The sequence below is a fragment of the Vanacampus margaritifer genome, chromosome 19 (genome assembly GCF_051991255.1).
Source record: "Vanacampus margaritifer isolate UIUO_Vmar chromosome 19, RoL_Vmar_1.0, whole genome shotgun sequence".
Taxonomy (NCBI): Eukaryota; Metazoa; Chordata; class Actinopteri; order Syngnathiformes; family Syngnathidae; genus Vanacampus; species Vanacampus margaritifer.
In genome coordinates this window covers 16,486,453-16,504,568 of record NC_135450.1, presented here as the reverse complement: position 1 = coordinate 16,504,568, position 18,116 = coordinate 16,486,453, and the positions used below count along the sequence as shown (strand labels likewise).

Below are 18,116 nucleotides of genomic sequence, written 5' to 3'. Positions count from 1 at the left end.
TTGTAATGTGTATTTTAGCAAGGAAAAATAGCACCTCATATATTGTATTTTAGAAAAACATACTGTAACCATGTCGTTAAATTAAAAAAAAGAGTTGAAAACAATAAAACCGTTGTTGTCTGGCACTGCATCAATTAATGTAAGTGCTGCTGAAGTTCCCGCCTTGGTCACCTGGGGGCAGTAAAAACACTATAATACTGTTCATTGGTATTTCAAGATACCAGTAATACAAATAAATTGGTTAGGAACTTGATCACAGAACCAATGAAACTTGTAAGTCTAGGTAGCGCTATATTTGTATGCAAGGCATCACAAAGTACATTTTCCATCTTATCAGTCCAAGGAAGTCATCCATTTTGTTGTCAAGTCCAACGCTTGGATCAGTCCAATGGAAGTTTCACTGAACCAGAACCTCTTGTGGATTTGGCGGAGCGGAACCAGATGGTCATTTCCCGACAACAAGTGACAAAGCAAGTTGAAAGTGACCCAAGGGCCTCCGAATTCTTGTGTTGTGGTTCCGTGTCACGGAACACGACAGAGCCGTCAGGGGAGGAGATGACAGACAAGCCGAAGACGACGACGACCATGACGAGACACGTCCTCGGAGACGGAACACACCCTAGACGCTTGCTTTTTGGACCGCCGCCGTCTGGAAATGACATCATCATTTAAGCCCCGCCCACTCCTGGCTGACGCACGCTGCTAGTTTTAATTTTTCACTGATGATTTTCTTTTTGGAACTCCTAATGATACGATACGATACGATACGATATACTTTTATTTTCCCCGTGGGGAACTTTTTCCTGGACTCCGTCCAGCTGCAGTTTACAGTAAGTAAAAAACAACAGAATAGAGAGAGATAATTAAAATTAAAATAAATAAGAAGTGCAGCAATAAGTAGAACACTGACTCTGTACTTTTAGACATTCTTGCATTTTAAATAGGAACAGTCGAAGTTAATGCGCTAATAGTGTTTTAGCACAAATTCCCTTTACTGCTCAAGTCGTTTGTGCCATTGCTGCTGTGCCCACCTTGGCCTCTTGGGGGCAGTGTGGCGCACACATGTAGATAACACGCCTACAGAAAAAGACACACTAGTTTTTGACATAGTAGATTTTTTCTTAACAGAAAATAAATCTATTTTCTTATCTATTTTTTTTTTTATATCAGCATTTGTGTGGAATAATTTTACTTCGCACAACGACTTTTAAATGTTTTTTTGCAGAGGTTTCTGTAGTTGAAAGTGCTTCGACTGCTAACGTGCACTACTTAAACTAACATGGCTGCAAATAGAGAGGAGCTACTTTTAAATATTATCTTGATTTTATTTAAGGTCATTTCGCCCAGTCCTAAAAGAAACATCATTCAAATGTTAAAGCATCAATATGTAACCTTTGGTGACCTCACTTCAGATCACAATGTGTCAGTACCACCAGTGGCCACTGTGGGGTGCTGTTAACCCCCCTTTATGTTGAGTCTAATTGAAGATGCCCTTTTACACAGGTAGTTTGAACTTTAGCCTCCAGCAGTTATGTAATACCCGCGCCACACCTCGATAGAAGAGCGTGCGTGCGTGTTAGGCAAGTTTAAAGAGACAGCGCGGATGGATTAGTACATGGAAAGATGTTATGCAATGCGTAAACATCCCAGTATGTTAACGAAGGCGAGCCGCCCACCGCTAATCCGTGGGAGTCTGCAGAAGGTGTGGTCGGGATCGGTGTGTGTGTGCGCGCGTGAGTGTGTGTGTGAGTAAGCATTATTCATCCGTGAGCTGTCACAGGAGAGCTTTTGTGTTGCGTTCAGGGACGAGAGCCCGAGGCGAGCGGCTGTGTAAGCACTTGTTCCTTTTTTTTTTTTTTTTTCCCTCTCTCACACTTTCAACGTCTTTGCAATGACGACACTTTAGGCAAGCGTGCACTTTTTTCCCCCACACAACTTTATGTGTACCCGAAACACTGCAACTCACTTTATTCACGGATTTAATTAATATATTTAGCCACTTCATTAGGTACACAGTCTGATTAGTTACAAAATAGAAAAATAAAGCTAACATGTTAAAAATAATGGTAACAAAACACAACTTATTTTAAGTTGTAATATGTAACGGTGTCCCTTTGTCTTCATGCTAGCACTAACTAGCATAGCTTGTTTATATGCTTTATGATGTCATAGGTGTATTATTAAAGTGGAAGTCAACCTTAAATATGTTATGTGACCTCACTAGTCTAAACATGACATTCTGAATAATATTACATTTGTGGAATAAGAGTTATGAAGCAAACTTCAGCCATTTTTATCCATCTCAGGGGGCGGCCATTTTGCCACTTGCTGTCAACTGAAGATGACATCAATGCTACTCAGGTCTCGGGTAACAACCAATCACAGCTCAGCTTCAGAAAACAGGTTGTGATTGGTCGTTGCTTGAGCTCGGAACAACTCTGACGTCATCTTCAGTCGCCAGCAAGCGGCAAAATGGCCGCCCCCTGAGATGGATAAAAACGGCTGGAGTTTGCTTCATAACTCTTATTCCATTAACACAATATCCACCAGAATACCATATTGAGACTAGTGGGACTGCATAGAACATATTATTGTCCAAAAAAGTTTTTGAAGTTGACTTGAAGCTAAAAGATTGTATAGCGCCACCTTTGGTGACACAGTTGTTGTTTGTTGAGTGTCTTCAAACGCCATCAAGCATCCAGCACAAAGTCATATCCTGGCTATCTTTTTTTGGGGGTCCAATTAGATTTCAGCGTCTATGTGTTGTCATGTCAATTTAACCCGCTCGGGGCCTTCACAATTAAGTCCTAGCCCACTGAGCTATACTAGCAAAGAGAATGCTTTTTTACCCATCGCATTTCAAATTCGTCTTCCAAAGGCTAGCAAGCTAACCCTTGATCTTATCGGCACTATCCCCGTCTTCTGATTGGCTGTTCCAAGGCACGTGATAGGTTTGAGCCTCGCTAACCTTGCTAACAGCTCGGCAAGTTCCTGCTTTGGCGCTTGTTATGCGTCCAAGTCGACAATGAGAACAGCAGCTCAAGCTGCAGTCGTTTGAGGCCAGCGAGACTTATGACTCACATGACTCAACATCTGGCAACGCGGCTACGCTTCAGCTAAAGGAGGGAGGTGGCGCAAAAGCGCACCAAACGACGCGTGTGAGGAAAGTGTGCGGCGAGAGAGAGCGACTGCTTGAGCCGCCGTCATCTTGAGCAGCCACCACGCTCACCTTCCTTCCTGCGTATGGAAAGCAGATATGCAAATGGCCGCCTCGCCGTCGCCATGGCGCTCGTTGCCACGGCGTCACCGCTGACGAGGTCATGCACCGATGAGCCTCTTATAGGCCGAGGCAGACGTTAATCCACTTAGAGCTGGCCAACACACGCACACGCGCACGCAGCACCTAGCTTTTCGCAGTGCGCTGTAGGGAAAATGACAAGGTTGTCGCCACAAAAGCTCATTGGACCACAATGTGACACGCACGCACGCACACACACACCCCGCAGTATGTTTACGAGGTGCGACTAAAAGAGGAAAGTTTGGTTTTGAGATGCTGACTTGTGGGGGAAAAGACGCTGGGATGAGAAATTGGAGTGAGCTTAGGGAAGTGAAAAAAATAATGACGCGACCAAGGTCATGTAATGCCCACACATGTGGGCAAGGAGAGCCACGGCTGCCGTTAGTTGAATGGGACGAATAGTTAAGCGCACAAATTTGAAATGAGAACAAGCACAAGGAGCTGTTGTAAGCCACAACTCGCACTCGATTGCAGCTCTTGCGTCACTCACTTGGCCACGCCCCCAAAAGGCACACATCCAACACAAATACTACAGTATGTACTGGTTTCTTTCTTTCTCTGTGTTATTATATTTCATAGTTGTTGTTTGTTTGTTTTTATCAGTAATGTGTTATTTGTATTCCTTTTTAATAAAGTTTTTTTTCCCTGTAAGACGTCCAAACGTCTTTGCGCTCCTTCCTCTATCCTGAGACGTGCGGCGGGTTTTCACCCCACATACCAGACTGCATATTTTTGGAAGACCCCACCCCGGGGAATTCTCCCCCCCCAAAGCCCCAGTAGCTCATCTTTGGATGCCTTTGGAAATCCCCTGACCTGAATATTTGACCCACTGTCCGACCAAACATGAGATTCCGACTCTCGTTGACAGGATGGATCAGTTGACGCTGGCAGATAGCCGACACATTCGTGGAACACTTTTCCATGAAAGACATACGACTCTGCCTTACTGTTCAAACTTAACAGTAACAATATCATGCACCCCCCCAAAAATACGATCCATTTCAAGGGGCGGCCATTTTGTCACTCGCTGTCGACTAAAAATAACATCACAGTGCTTACAGGCTCATGCTGCATTCGAGGAACAGGGGAAGTCGGACTCTTACGACCTCCGAGCAGGAGGAGTGCACTGGGACGCCATTTTGAAGTGGGAGGTCTGAGTTGTGAAGTTACCCTGATTTTAGTGAACGATCTGATTTCATTCCACAATGGCGACCCCCCATGAGACACAGATTGTGAAAGGCAAAAAAGAATTAACATGATTATAAACACATATCTTTATTTATTATTACATTAAATACATTACATTAAATATTCAAAATATATATATATACACATAACACAACTTGATTTGTTCTGCCTGAACCAGAACAACCAACAATGTATCGGATTCAGCCATCTTTGTTGTTTACATTTGCCTGGAACACTTTGGGGTCGCAACTGGTTCAACCCGAGTGGGAGAAATCAGATTTCCCACCTTCCTCGAATGCGGCATCGTCTTGCGACGAACAGAAAGCAGTCAGTGTGAGTCATTATCAGTCACTTGACATTAAGGGGCAAAATGGCCGCCACCTCAGATGGATAAAAATGGGTGGATTTTGCTGCTCAACTCCCAAAACGCAATATTAATCAGAATGCCATGTTTGCATTAGTGGTGCATATATCATAACGAACATTTTTTACTTGACTTCCCTTTTAAAAATGAAAATGTTGCTGTAGTTTAATTCGTTTGATTGTGTTTGTTGCTAGGCGGAATTCTGGCAAGCCATGCCCACTTGGATGGGGCAAACGTTGTCATGCCCCTGGAGGTCATGGTGGCCATTATGTTTATCTAAAGAATCAGAGAGAAAATATAGAGGTAATTCTCAGCATTTGCACATAAAAAAAAACATTGTTTACAAAATCGGTGTCATGATATTGCCATGTACAGAACGTTACCAAAAGAATTTGAGTCAACTCTTTTTGCTTCAGAAATACATTTGGATTGGAACGACCAGTGAGTGTGTGAAAAGATAGACACGAAGCAAATCAGTCAGTGAGACAGACAGACAGTCAGTCAGACAGACAGGTCGCTCCAGAGGTGACCGGGGAATCCTGCTCTCTCTAAGCCGGCAGACAGAGCGTCGTCCTCGGCCAGTGCTCCTCCTTCCTCCCCTCCCTCTGCCCTGGTTGCGCGCTGGGGGATCCGACGACGTCACACACGCACGCGCACGCACGACACGCACACACAACCCCACACACGCACACGCGACGTATACGCACACGCGCGCGCGCGCAGTGTCTATCTGTCACTCCCTCTCGCCGCTGCTTCTATTCTGGGAAGTGGCGCTCGGAATAACCCCGTGTGAGCGTGCGCGTGCTCGTGCGTGCTCGCGTGCGTGTGTGTGTCTCCGGATTTCACCCTGACGCACGCACACGCTCGCATTCGCCGTGTGGCTGACTGCGGCGGCGGAGCTCCGGCACCAGAAATCCGGTCGGGAAGGATTTCTTCCGTTTTGACGCGCAACTTTTCCTCCTCGGATTCCGACCTCCCCCCACCGCCGCCGCCTTTCGTCCTTCCGCCCGTTCGTCCGACCTCCGGAGCTCCAACAAGCGAACCGAGAGGTGTCAAGCCCCGGAAGGGACCTCCTGTCACCGCGGCGGCTTGTTGTCATCCCCGCTCCCGGCAGGTAAGAGCCGCCTTCTCCCCGCCTCACCCGGAGTGCCCTCCGAACTCCCGCTCGCGTTCGAGGCTTCCTCGGCTGACGGCGGACGATCCGTTCCGAGCTACTGGCGGGTTCACGGCGATGCAGCGGGGAATACCCCGGGCGGGCACGCGTTGCCTTGCATGCAGATTAGCCGCGTTGCGTAACAGCCCGAGGAATTTGCACGGCCGATCGCGGAGCGCGGGCGGGCTGCTGTTGCTGCAGCCGCCGCCGCCGCGAAGGCCGGCGGAGACGCGGCAAGAGCGGGCTGAGGCAGAAAGCCGAGCCGGCACTCGGGGCCCGAGCGTCGGCCGCTTGACATCCGCTCGCCGGTGATCGTTTGCCGCGCGATCATTTGTTGTCAAGTGCTGCCAGGCTGCCCGTGACCTTATGACGTCCTCGTTTCGGCATTTCCTCCATTTTGCGCTCATTTTTCTGCTTGATGCACTTTTATGAGTGTTTGTGCGTCCACGTTGGAAAAGTGTTGAATTTTGGCCACTTTGTGAGTGTGTGCTGCTGTTTGTTTCCTCCGCGAGAGAGCGTATGAGGAGCCAGGCTGGTGGGTGGTGCGCTGGCTGGTTCCGGGAATGTTCCATGACGTGTTGCTGTCGAGAGAAGGGCCCCAGTCGGGGAGACTCCGACGTACGGCCGTGCAGCACTCCAGACACTTTTTAGTTGTTTTTTTTTTTGCTTATTGTTTTTGTTACATTCTTCAAACGTTGTTGTCGGTATGGCGTGTTGAGTGAGAAATTGTTGAGAGAAAAATACTTCATGGATGTTTTTGTAATTCTTTTGATTTACTTGCACATATTGGAGCACATTTGCTAGAAACTGCAGTATGGATGTTGAATGATATATAAAAAAATAGTATTCATAATCAGTATTTTTGCATGGACCCCAGAAGAAAATAGATTTTTTTAAATGTCTTTTATGAAACTAGTGTGACATTTAACAGCCAAGTCAACCCATAGTCATCAATTCTCTTAAAATATCTCTGTGCCTTACTGTGACGTCACAGTGGGCCTAATTAGCATAATAAATATAGGCCCGAGAAACACAAATGGCGCAATGACATCATTCTCCATGACACGTAACAGCATTTACTGTTCCATTAAAGATTAATAAGAACATTTGGGCATTTTATCTGCTGTTTGTTTATTTTTCTTAAAAAAATATTAATACTATTGTCAGTCTACTCTGACAGTTTTAAACCAATGACAAAAAAAAGACACACAAACTACTTTAAAATGTGAAACCAAATCATATGAATTTTCCTTAATGATTACACCATTAATACTTAAATGTCAAGCCTAAAGAGCCGAGTCAGTAGCGCAGGGCATACAAAGAGAAAAGATGTTGTTGGGACGAGTGCAAATAAATGTTGAAAAAGTGCAAATATACCCACAGCGCAATGATTTCACTGTGCAAACACGGGGGCGGAGGATTTACAGCCCAGCCCTGATCACGATAAGAATAACTTTTTTTTCCTTTTTTTTTTTTTTAAACGCACACACAAGCAGTTCCAGTGAAAAATCATCAATGAGAAATCTCGGTGGGATTTGTATTTTTATTTAAAAAAAAGTCCCGTCCCATCTGCGTGGCCACTCTGTCGCTGCAAATGTGAAACGAGCAGTAAAGCAGAACAATAAGGAGCGGAGAAAATGGAGGCGAGTTTGGATGGGCGCGGATGGCGACAGCCACTAATGAAGGCTTTTGCGGCGCGCTGAATAAAAGTCGAAAGTGGCCGACCCGGCGGGGATCCGACAGTCTACGTGCTGCCGGATGTCGTTACCTATACATGAACTTTTCTGATCGGCACGTGTTCTATTTGTAATGCCAAATGCAGGCAATGGCTGATTACCGACAATTTACGTGGTTTTAAACAGTCAAGGCTTCAATAACTGGCTGTCACTAGTAATGAGCTTTTCTTTTTCTTTTTTTCTTTTTAATGATTGGCAGCTTGCAAAGTTAACTAAACAAGCTGCATCTTTGCATAACAAAGGAGGGGGGGGGGACGGGGCTAGGTGAGACCTTACAAACGCAGATGCAGCGAGGTACTAGTTGGCCCCAGGGACAACATGAGTAGCCCATTGGTCTGTTCTAAAAATAGCTCACCAGAGATAGGACACTGTAACTTACTAAGAATAATTAAAACAGAAGAATGATAATATTTATTAGCATAACATGGCACATGTTTCTTCTATACTAAATATCCTATTTTTTTGTTATGTTTTTATTTACCCAAATATTTGGGAAAAAAGGACATTTTAGAGCTGTAATTTTAAACTAAAATCTGATTACAAATCATAATTGATTTTTCCCCCCCAATGCTGTTATTTGGACTGCAACTAACGATTATTTCAATCAATTGATCGGTCGATTATTTTCTTTTAATTAATCAATGAATCAAATTGAAATTGAAAGTTTTTATTTTCATCCGTTCATTAAAAAACAGGACATACTTTCAAATTGAAAGTGCAGAAAATGCAATTGATGATGCATCAGTTTCTGGTTTGCTCCATGACATCTATCGTAAAATCGACAAAAATGTTGATCATTGTTGTCCAAAGTCAAAGCATGTGTTTGCAAATGTCTTGTTTTGATTCGGCTGCTCCACAAATCAGAGAATATTTACCAGAATCTGGAACTCCAAGAATTTGTCAGACTTAAGTTTAGCAAGGTCTCTAAACATTTAGTTAATTATCAAAATAGTTGTCAATTAAGATCATAATCGATTAGGTGTCGATTAACCAATGAATTGTTGCACTTCTAATTTAATTATTTAAGCACAGTTTTTTCCTCCCTACAGTATTTTTAAGCGCAGTCTTAATGTTCAAACTGTGCGAATTGTTAGGGTGACTTTCAATAATATGAAATGTACTTTTTAGGAAGAAGCAGCTCATTACCTCTGGAAGCTTGTGTGACCGCTACGCTAAGGAAGTTAGCATTTGTGTCTGTAGCGTCTGTAAAAGCACAAAGTCTTATCAGTGTCGCTAATGATGCGTAAACGATCCATTAGCGACACAAGCGCTGCACGTGCGTCTTGCCTGAGAAGCGGCGTGTCGAAAAAAAAAACAAAACTTGCTGGCAGAGCGAAGAGTTTCCAGGCGGCGGCGCGGACGCCACAAAGGCCGACTGTAACTCATCTCGCCGGCCTTCAATGGCGCGGCAAACTTTTGGCCGCCGTGTAAGCGAGCTGGAGAGGAACCCGAGAGCCACTGGCTGAATTATTGACACACACGCACATGGTTGCACACACACACATACAGTGATGATAAAAGTCTACACACCCCTGACGTTTTGTGAGACAAACAAATGAGACCAAGATAAGCCATTTCTAAACTTTTTCCGCCTTTTAATGTGATCTCGTTAGCTTATTTTACTTTGTCTTAGTTGAAGCTACTTAGTTACATTTATTTACTTGACGTTACAATTATAGTTACTTAGTTACATACAGGGGATGTGGCTGTGTCAAGAATGAATCAATTGCATCCAAATTCATGTCAAATGGGGGGTCAGCGCACACCTGCCTCTGATGAACCAACCCCAAATGACGCTCAGATGTTCTAGTAGGCTTTTCCCTTTAGATACTAAGTAAATTAGTTAATTACAGGTTCAGATAAGATGTGACTGCAAAAATGCCAGGAAAAGCCTACTAAAACAGCCCAAACTTTGAGATTCATCAGACAGGTATGCTGAATTCATTTAACAAGAGTTTGAAGGGGGTGCACACTTATGCAACCACATTATATCAGTTGTTTATTTTTAAATACCTTCCCAAAAACATGGACGGACCACAAGGTTTGCGTTTGAGAGATCCGTTACGTCCTTAAGTTTTGTGTTTGTTAAGATTTATGCTTAGCCTCCGTTGGGGTTTCATCGCCAACTAGTGGCCTGGCATGCACATGGCAGTGTTATTTTTGTCACAGTTTAGAAACGTTGAAAAACTGCTTTGAAAGCTTTTGACAAGGTAGTCGAAGGAAGGATGAAAAGGAAGAGTTGTCAAGTGATGCCAAAATCATTTTAGCTTCTTGTTTCCCCCCCCGGCACGTGCGCACGTGTGGTAGAAAAAAGACGTCCCTGTTCTGGTTTCGCTTCTCTTCTCACGCGCTCGCCCTCAATGTGAGACACTTCCTGAAGCTTTGGCGAAACGTTGGCGAAATGTTTCAGGAGGACATCGGCGGGAATTTCCAAATGAATCTTCACCGTCTCTCCAAACGAAAGTGAAATCTTTGAAAATGTGCGGCAGACCGCCTATTTATATCGCGTCCCGTGAGAGCGCGTCGTTGCGATAAGTGGCAGGCGGGCGGACAGCCGGAGCGCTCCCCAAACTGGCCTAGTTTCTCAGCACCTCATCTATTTCCACGCACGCTCAGCGGACAGAATATTAGGCACACCTGCGTTCCTATTCCCCGTTGTTCCCTCTTTGCAGCGGCCAATCATATTGCGGCGGTAGCGCGTCCTGAATAATCTCTGATCTTACCGCTACGTCGCCGAGCCATCCTACACAGAGGATAAAGAATATATGACTGAGCACTTTTATATTATCCGTCTTCACGGCGGAAGCGTTTCATTTCAATCTAATGCTTCGAGTGTAAAAGCGCCGAAAAATAGATGCTAATTAGCATTAAGGTAGCAGGGCTCTTTCTGCTGTCTCTTTGTTTTCAGTTTAGTTTTCCAGCAAACTAGGAGTGGGCGTGGCATTAAACAGCTTATTGCAACGCGAGTTGAGGTCGCTGCCACCAAACAGCGCTCGCATATTATTTAGCGTATCGTGAAGATTATTTTTAAATGTAGTGAATAAGACTGTGAAACAGTTTGTGTGCCTGTGTTTTTTTTTGGTTTTATATAAAATTATTTGATATCTTATTTGTTATTTAATTAATTACTTTATTTTATCTCTGTACATCACTTTGTTCTGTTTAAAAAAAAAAAAAGAGTAAAAAAATGACTGTCAATTATGTACAATACCCCTTTTGATAATTTCGGGGGGGGTGGGGGGGGGGTTATCTCTTCCATGTATTTTGCAACTTGCGCATACTGAGAAGTAAAAAGAAACATTCAAAACATCTTTGCCGCAAGATGAACTCACGTGCAAGATAAAATGACGGAACAAAAAAAAGCTTCATCACTACAACAACATAAAAAAACACACATTGCTTTTTTATGTTGTTGATTTAATTTTTTTTATTGCACAAAAATAATTTGAACGCCAAAATGAATGAATGTGTTTTTTTTTTCGGCTGACACCAAAACACGTGACGTCCACCGCAAGTCATTCGTGGAAGTGATAACATCAAACGAGATCTTGACTTTCTTTTCGTTTACGACTTTTTAAATGTTGCAAGTCACGAGGCGATTTTGGAAAAGCAAAAATTTGCTTTGATTATTAAATAGCTGAACAAAATACTTAGCTAGTAATACTTGGTAGGTGTACCTAATGATGTGTCCTTGTAGTCCGGCATCCGGCGGGCTGGCCTCATTTGCATACGTGCGCGCGTGCAAGATGTTTGAAAACCTTTCAGCAGGTTGAAAGCTGGCGAAAATGACAAAAAGATGACGTGAAGCAGAATGTCCCTTGTGTCTTTTTTATTATTTTTTTTATTTGTTAAAAACACATCAGGGGAGAAGACAAAGTGTTTGTAGAAACGCAAGGTCAGGATCAGCTAAGGAAGTAAAAATAAACGTGTCGTGTGTGTTGTTTGTGTGCGTGTGTGTGTGTGTGTGTGTGTTTCACATCAAATTCTCTTTCATCCCACTAAACAAAGTCCTTCACTTGCCACTTCATTCGATACACCATCCAATGGAATCCGATATTAAAGACCTCTTTTACGTGTTAGATCTTCCAAATTATGGTCCGATTTTAACAGCAAGCTCCGCCCACTTTAGCTAACTAAAGCTTAGCAAAGGGACATCATCGCTTATGATTAGGGCTCATTTGGGCGTATTCCTTATTCGGACTTTCTTAGTACTGAAATTTGGTTGAAAGGGTTGCTTCAAAACCAAAATGGCCGACTTCCTTTTCCTTCTCTGGCTTGGGTCCTAGAGACTTTTTTTGTGCATCCTGATTTTTATGAATTTGTTTCCAACTTCCTGTAGCAAAATGGTAGCTTAAACCAAAATGTCTGTTCCTAATATTTTGACTGTGTGTGTCTTCCAGCAACTGGAACCCGATTTATGTGTTTACTGGGCTGGACCACAGGACAACAATCAGGTAGGATCAAAGCAACACAACACAACTGCGTGTGTGCCAGTCGCTTCCTGCTCGAGCGCCTCGGCCAGCCAATCAGAGCGAGAGCTAAATGTGAACGATTGCGTGTTGCGACTCTGCATGCGGTTGCCATGGCGCCGGCATCCACACTGCATGTCTCCATCTGCTCCATCTTTATTTTCTTATGTCACCTCGTACGCGGATGGATGATTTTTGTGTTTTGTTTTGGGGTGGGATACACACACACAGGCACATTCTCTCTCACACTCACTCTCTCTCGCACACACATGCATACTCAGACACATGTTCTCTCTCATTACCACTCTCACACAACTCTATCCCTCTCTCTCTCTGTCTTTCTCACACACGCACTCTCACATAACACCCTCATGTGCTCACACCCACTCTCAGACTCACTAACTCTCTCTCACTGCCCGTCTCTCTCTCTCTCTCACTCACTCACTCTCACACTCATCCACTCACACATTCAAACTCAACTCAACAATCTCATGTACTCACACCAACTCTCATGATCACTTCCCCACGGCCACCCTCACACAATTCTCTCCCACACGCACACTCTCACACATATTCTCACACAAGACCCTCATGTGCTCACACCCACTCTCAGACTCACTAACTCTCTCTCACTGCCCGTCTCTCTCTCTCTCTCACTCACTCACTCTCACACTCATCCACTCACACATTCAAACTCAACTCAACAATCTCATGTACTCACACCAACTCTCATGATCACTTCCCCACGGCCACCCTCACACAATTCTCTCCCACACGCGCACTCTCACACATATTCTCACACAACACCCTCATGTGCTCACACCCACTCTCAGACTCACTAACTCTCTCTCACTGCCCGTCTCTCTCTCACTCACTCACTCTCACACTCATCCACTCACACATTCAAACTCAACTCAACAATCTCATGTACTCACACCAACTCTCATGATCACTTCCCCACGGCCACCCTCACACAATTCTCTCCCACACGCACACTCTCACACATATTCTCACACAACACCCTCATGTGCTCACACCCACTCTCAGACTCACTAACTCTCTCTCACTGCCCGTCTCTCTCTCTCTCTCACTCACTCACTCTCACACTCATCCACTCACACATTCAAACTCAACTCAACAATCTCATGTACTCACACCAACTCTCATTATCACTTCCCCACGGCCACCCTCACACAATTCTCTCCCACACGCGCACTCTCACACATATTCTCACACAACACCCTCATGTGCTCACACCCACTCTCAGACTCACTAACTCTCTCTCACTGCCCGTCTCTCTCTCACTCACTCACTCTCACACTCATCCACTCACACATTCAAACTCAACTCTACAATCTCATGTACTCACACCAACTCTCATGATCACTTCCACACGGCCACCCTCATACAATTCTCTCCCACACGCGCACTCTCACACATATTCTCACACAACACCCTCATGTGCTCACACCCACTCTCAGACTCACTAACTCTCTCTCACTGCCCGTCTCTCTCTCACTCACTCACTCACTCTCACACTCATCCACTCACACATTCAAACTCAACTCTACAATCTCATGTACTCACACCAACTCTCATGATCACTTCCCCACGGCCACCCTCACACAATTCTCTCCCACACGCGCACTCTCACACATATTCTCACACAACACCCTCATGTGCTCACACCCACTCTCAGACTCACTAACTCTCTCTCACTGCCCATCTCTCTCTCTCTCTCACTCACTCACTCTCACACTCATCCACTCACACATTCAAACTCAACTCAACAATCTCATGTACTCACACCAACTCTCATGATCACTTCCCCACGGCCACCCTCACACAATTCTCTCCCACACGCGCACTCTCACACATATTCTCACACAACACCCTCATGTGCTCACACCCACTCTCAGACTCACTAACTCTCTCTCACTGCCCATCTCTCTCTCTCTCTCACTCACTCACTCTCACACTCATCCACTCACACATTCAAACTCAACTCAACAATCTCATGTACTCACACCAACTCTCATTATCACTTCCCCACAGCCACCCTCACACAATTCTCTCTCACGCACACACTCTCACACATATTCTCTCACAACACTCTCATGTGCACACACCCACTCACTCTCTCACTGCTACGCGCGCACCCACACACACACACACACACGTCTCTATACACCCTGCACAGAGATACAAACACGCGCACAATAATCTGTTGAAATGAAAGAAAGTGTTTCGTTAAAAAAGGCAGGATTTGCAGACAAAGTGTATATTTAGTTGCCATGGTGATCCCGGCTTGATAGCAAGGATGCAAGCTGTGCCCTTGAGAAAATAACATGGTTTGTGCGCGCGTGCGGGCGTGTGTGCATGCGTGTGTGCATGCGTGTGCATGCGCGTGTGTGTGCGAGAGATAACAGATGGGCATCATTTGACTGGTGTAGCGTGGTACAAGGACGGCAGCAATTTGTCCGCTTCCTGTTTCTGCCACGTGGCATGGCGAGATGGCGAGATGGCGAGATGGTTGCCAGGCTGATTAAGTGAGGAGGTGATAAGATGAGGAGGGGAGGCCACAAGAGGTTAAGAAGGTGAGGGCAGGAGGTGTCAAGCTGCTGAGGAGGTGTTATCAGATGAGGAGTTGAGGTGGTGACCTGTAATGTCATGAGGCAAACGTGGCGAGAAGGTGAGGTGGCGAGGAGGGGAGGTCATGAGGAGGAACGGCGGCGAGGTGTGCGTGTGTTGTGTGTGTGTGTGTGTGTGTGTGTGTGAGATAAGAGACGTGCATCATTTGACTGGTTTAGTGTGGCGCGCGACCGTTGCTGAGACCGCAGCAATTTGTCCGCTTCCTGTTTCCTCCACGCCGATTCGTGTCCACTGTTGGGGCTTTTGTTCCCACATTCAAATCACATGAAAAGTGTGTGTGTGTGTGTGTGCGTGCACGCAATCACTTCCGCGTCATCTGACATGCAAATGAAGGCTTTGTTAAGCGTACACGCTTCCTGTACAGCCTTGCAGTCTCACAAAAAGTATGTGTGAATTCGTACGACTGTTTGTGAGTGCATGAGAGAGAGAGAGTGAGCGAGAAAGAGAGAGAGTGTGTGTGAGTGTAAGTGCATGTGAGAGTCAGTGGTTGTGTGAACGTGAGAGTAGCTGCGTGTGAGTGTATGTTGGATAGCGTGCAACGCGAGTTTGCATGAGAGTGAGTGAGTGCATGCAAATGTGTGTCTGTTTCAATGAGTGTGCGTGAGAGAATTAGTGTGCGTATGAGAGTGAGAGAGTATGCATGTGGCAAGTGCATGAGAGTGTGTGTGCGCATTTGATAGGGTGAGTGTGCAGGTGTGAAAGCGCTGTGTGTTTGAATGAAAGTTGTGTGTGAGTGTATGTGAGAGATTGTATGAATGAGAGTTAAAGGATGTGAGAGAGTATATGCGTCAGTGCCTCATTTAATTGCCTGAGCGTGAGAGAGTGAGTGGTTGCGAGAATTCACTCGTTTGTAGAAGCATGAGAGTGTGAAGTGAGAGTAGAGTAGGTGTGTGTTGGACTGTGTATGTGAGTTCACGTTCACCCTGTTGCATTCTCCCGGTTTTTCGCCTTGCCTCCACGTGTCCTCCTCCTCACCATCATCACCATCATCATCATCATCTTCATTGTCATCATCATCTCCCCGCTGGTGGGGAACAGGTGGCGGCCCTCTGCCGTGGCTCGCTGGCTCTGCGCCCGTCCGAAATGATACGAGAGAGGGCCAGACGGAGGAAGACGAGGGAGAGAGCAGAAAGTTGGCGCGGCGCCTCGGCCTTGACGGGAGGAAGAGGAGGACCGGGAAGGAAGGCTGTTATTAGCAGTCGTCATTTGGAGGCACTTAGCGGAGCAAGGCTGTCATCTGGGTGACATCACTTCCTGTTCTCACGCGGGAAGTCGACATGCTGAATGGCAGTCGAGCTCCAGCAGGTGCAGCGATGCAAAAACAAAGGCAGGCCGCGCTAGTTTGCTGTTCAAAGTTGAATAAGTGACCTTTTAAGATTTCAGTGAAAAGGGGATTAACCATTACGTGTTAGTTTTCGGTTAGCTTAGCAATTAGCATGAGTTTTCTGTCTTTCCTCATCCAATTGATTACTGACTTAATAGCGAGTCCCCACTAGTTAACTGTTTAGCCACACTAGCTAGCTAGCTAGCCTTGTTGTGAGCTACTTGGGGCGGCGTAAATACCAAGCTTACCTTGACCTCCTACTACACGCATGTAGATACATTTAAGTTGCGTAGCCCAACAAAGCTTTTCCAGACAGTCTACGCCGTTCAATTACCGGAAAGACTGTGATTTTTTTGAAGTTTTGCAATTGAATGCATTTGGGTGGAAAAAATTAGCAAACTGTGATGTCAAACCGCTTTTTTTTCAAGCCTTGAATTGCTAGAAAATGTCCTTGTCCTCCAAAATGTCCTCCAGCGTCTTCTGGATGTCAGCGTTGCTCCCGCCGCTACATTCAGCGTTTTCATCTTCAAACCGCTAATCTTAATCTCACGCCGCTGACATATTTTTGGAGGCGTAAAAAAAAAAAGAAAAAAGAAGGGGAAAAAGCAGCTTGGGCCTGGTTGGTGTAGCGGCTCGGATTAGCCATCAGCGCTAACTCTGTGTGTATGTGTGCCGTTGACACAAGATAAGCTCGATGTGAGGTATTAGTGCTAAGACGCTAGCAACGCTGGCTAGCTGCCGCCGCTTGTCACATTAGCATGTACGAACGAGCAAGTTCTAGCCTGGAAGCTAACACAAAAATACTTCTTCTTTTCCTTGTGTCCTTCCTCCTCCTCCTCCTCCTCCTCTTCCTCGTGTCCTCTTTTATCCCAAAACAAAACAACAAAAAAAGTCCTGAAAATCCTTCTTTCTTCTGCCGGTTGACAGCGTGAGGTCTTGCTATGTCTTTCCTCCTCTCAAGTCATTGACAGCACAAATTAATTTATTCACACTTTGTTGTCATCATACCTGCGTGTGTGTGTGTGTGTGCGTATATGTCCTACATCTAATCTTATTCCCAGCGGACCGTGTGAGGATCCTAAAATATCTATGCAAATATCTTCTGATAAGTCCTTTTATAAAGAATCAAAAGTCCATTTGGAGATGTTCCTTTCACCATTTGGACATTTGATGTTAAAGAAATGCTCATTATGGGCTTTAAAAAAAAAATATATATATATTTACAGTGAAATGAAAACATGAGATGAAGAAAAATAACTGGCCGATTTTTCACACTGCTGTAAAGTTAAAACAAATAGTAAAGGATAAAATAGTATAAACTTAAAGGACTAAAATAGAAATTGTTGATTGTATTTTTTTTTTTATTAATCATGCCAACTAATTGATTATCGTAAATTTATTAGGTCAAAAATCGAAATCGGGTCCTGTGCATACACGGCAAAGTGTAAGCAATGGCGCCCCTGCAGGTCGCTGCCAAGTAGTGCACTTCCTTGATTCATTTTTACACAATTGGTCAGTTTGAAATAAATTAAATAATTGATTATCAGCGTTTGTGTTGACTTTTTCTAGGATTTCTGACTAAATTGTGTGGTGTGATTTTCATTTGTGGTGTGTGTGAGGCACAAGCAGCAACATAAACGAGCACAACACTTAGGGAGGTTTATCTTCATCCTCAGTCTGGACCACCAGTCAGCACTTGAAGGTTTCCTGTTTGGTTTGTGGCCACGGCCAAAGGCAAGCCAAAGGCTTTTATTTTGGTGTGTGTGTGTGTGTGTGTGTGTATACACGTGTGTGTGTTGTTGGGATGAAGAAGTGTGGGAAAACCCCCCCGAAAGGTTGACACCTTGACAGATGTTGAAATGAACTCAACAACAAAAACACATTGCAAAATTTGTTGGGTTTTTGGGGGGAAGGGTGGGAGGGGCTGGAACG

At 44.9% G+C, this 18,116-nt stretch overlaps 1 protein-coding gene across 4 annotated transcripts in view; it reads left to right on the top strand.

The window, feature by feature from the left end:
• The window catches only part of hivep2a (HIVEP zinc finger 2a), a 57,315-nt gene that overhangs the window by 1,605 nt on the left and 37,594 nt on the right, over positions 1-18,116 (top strand). For 2 of the 4 annotated variants that reach the window (XM_077553501.1, XM_077553496.1), the window contains exons 1-2: positions 5,583-5,964; positions 12,140-12,193. The gene's annotated coding sequence lies outside the window, so the exon portion shown is untranslated. Of the gene's footprint in view, positions 1-5,582; positions 5,965-12,139; positions 12,194-18,116 lie in introns of those variants that run through there. The other 2 variants (XM_077553497.1, XM_077553499.1) reach the window with 2 other exon arrangements.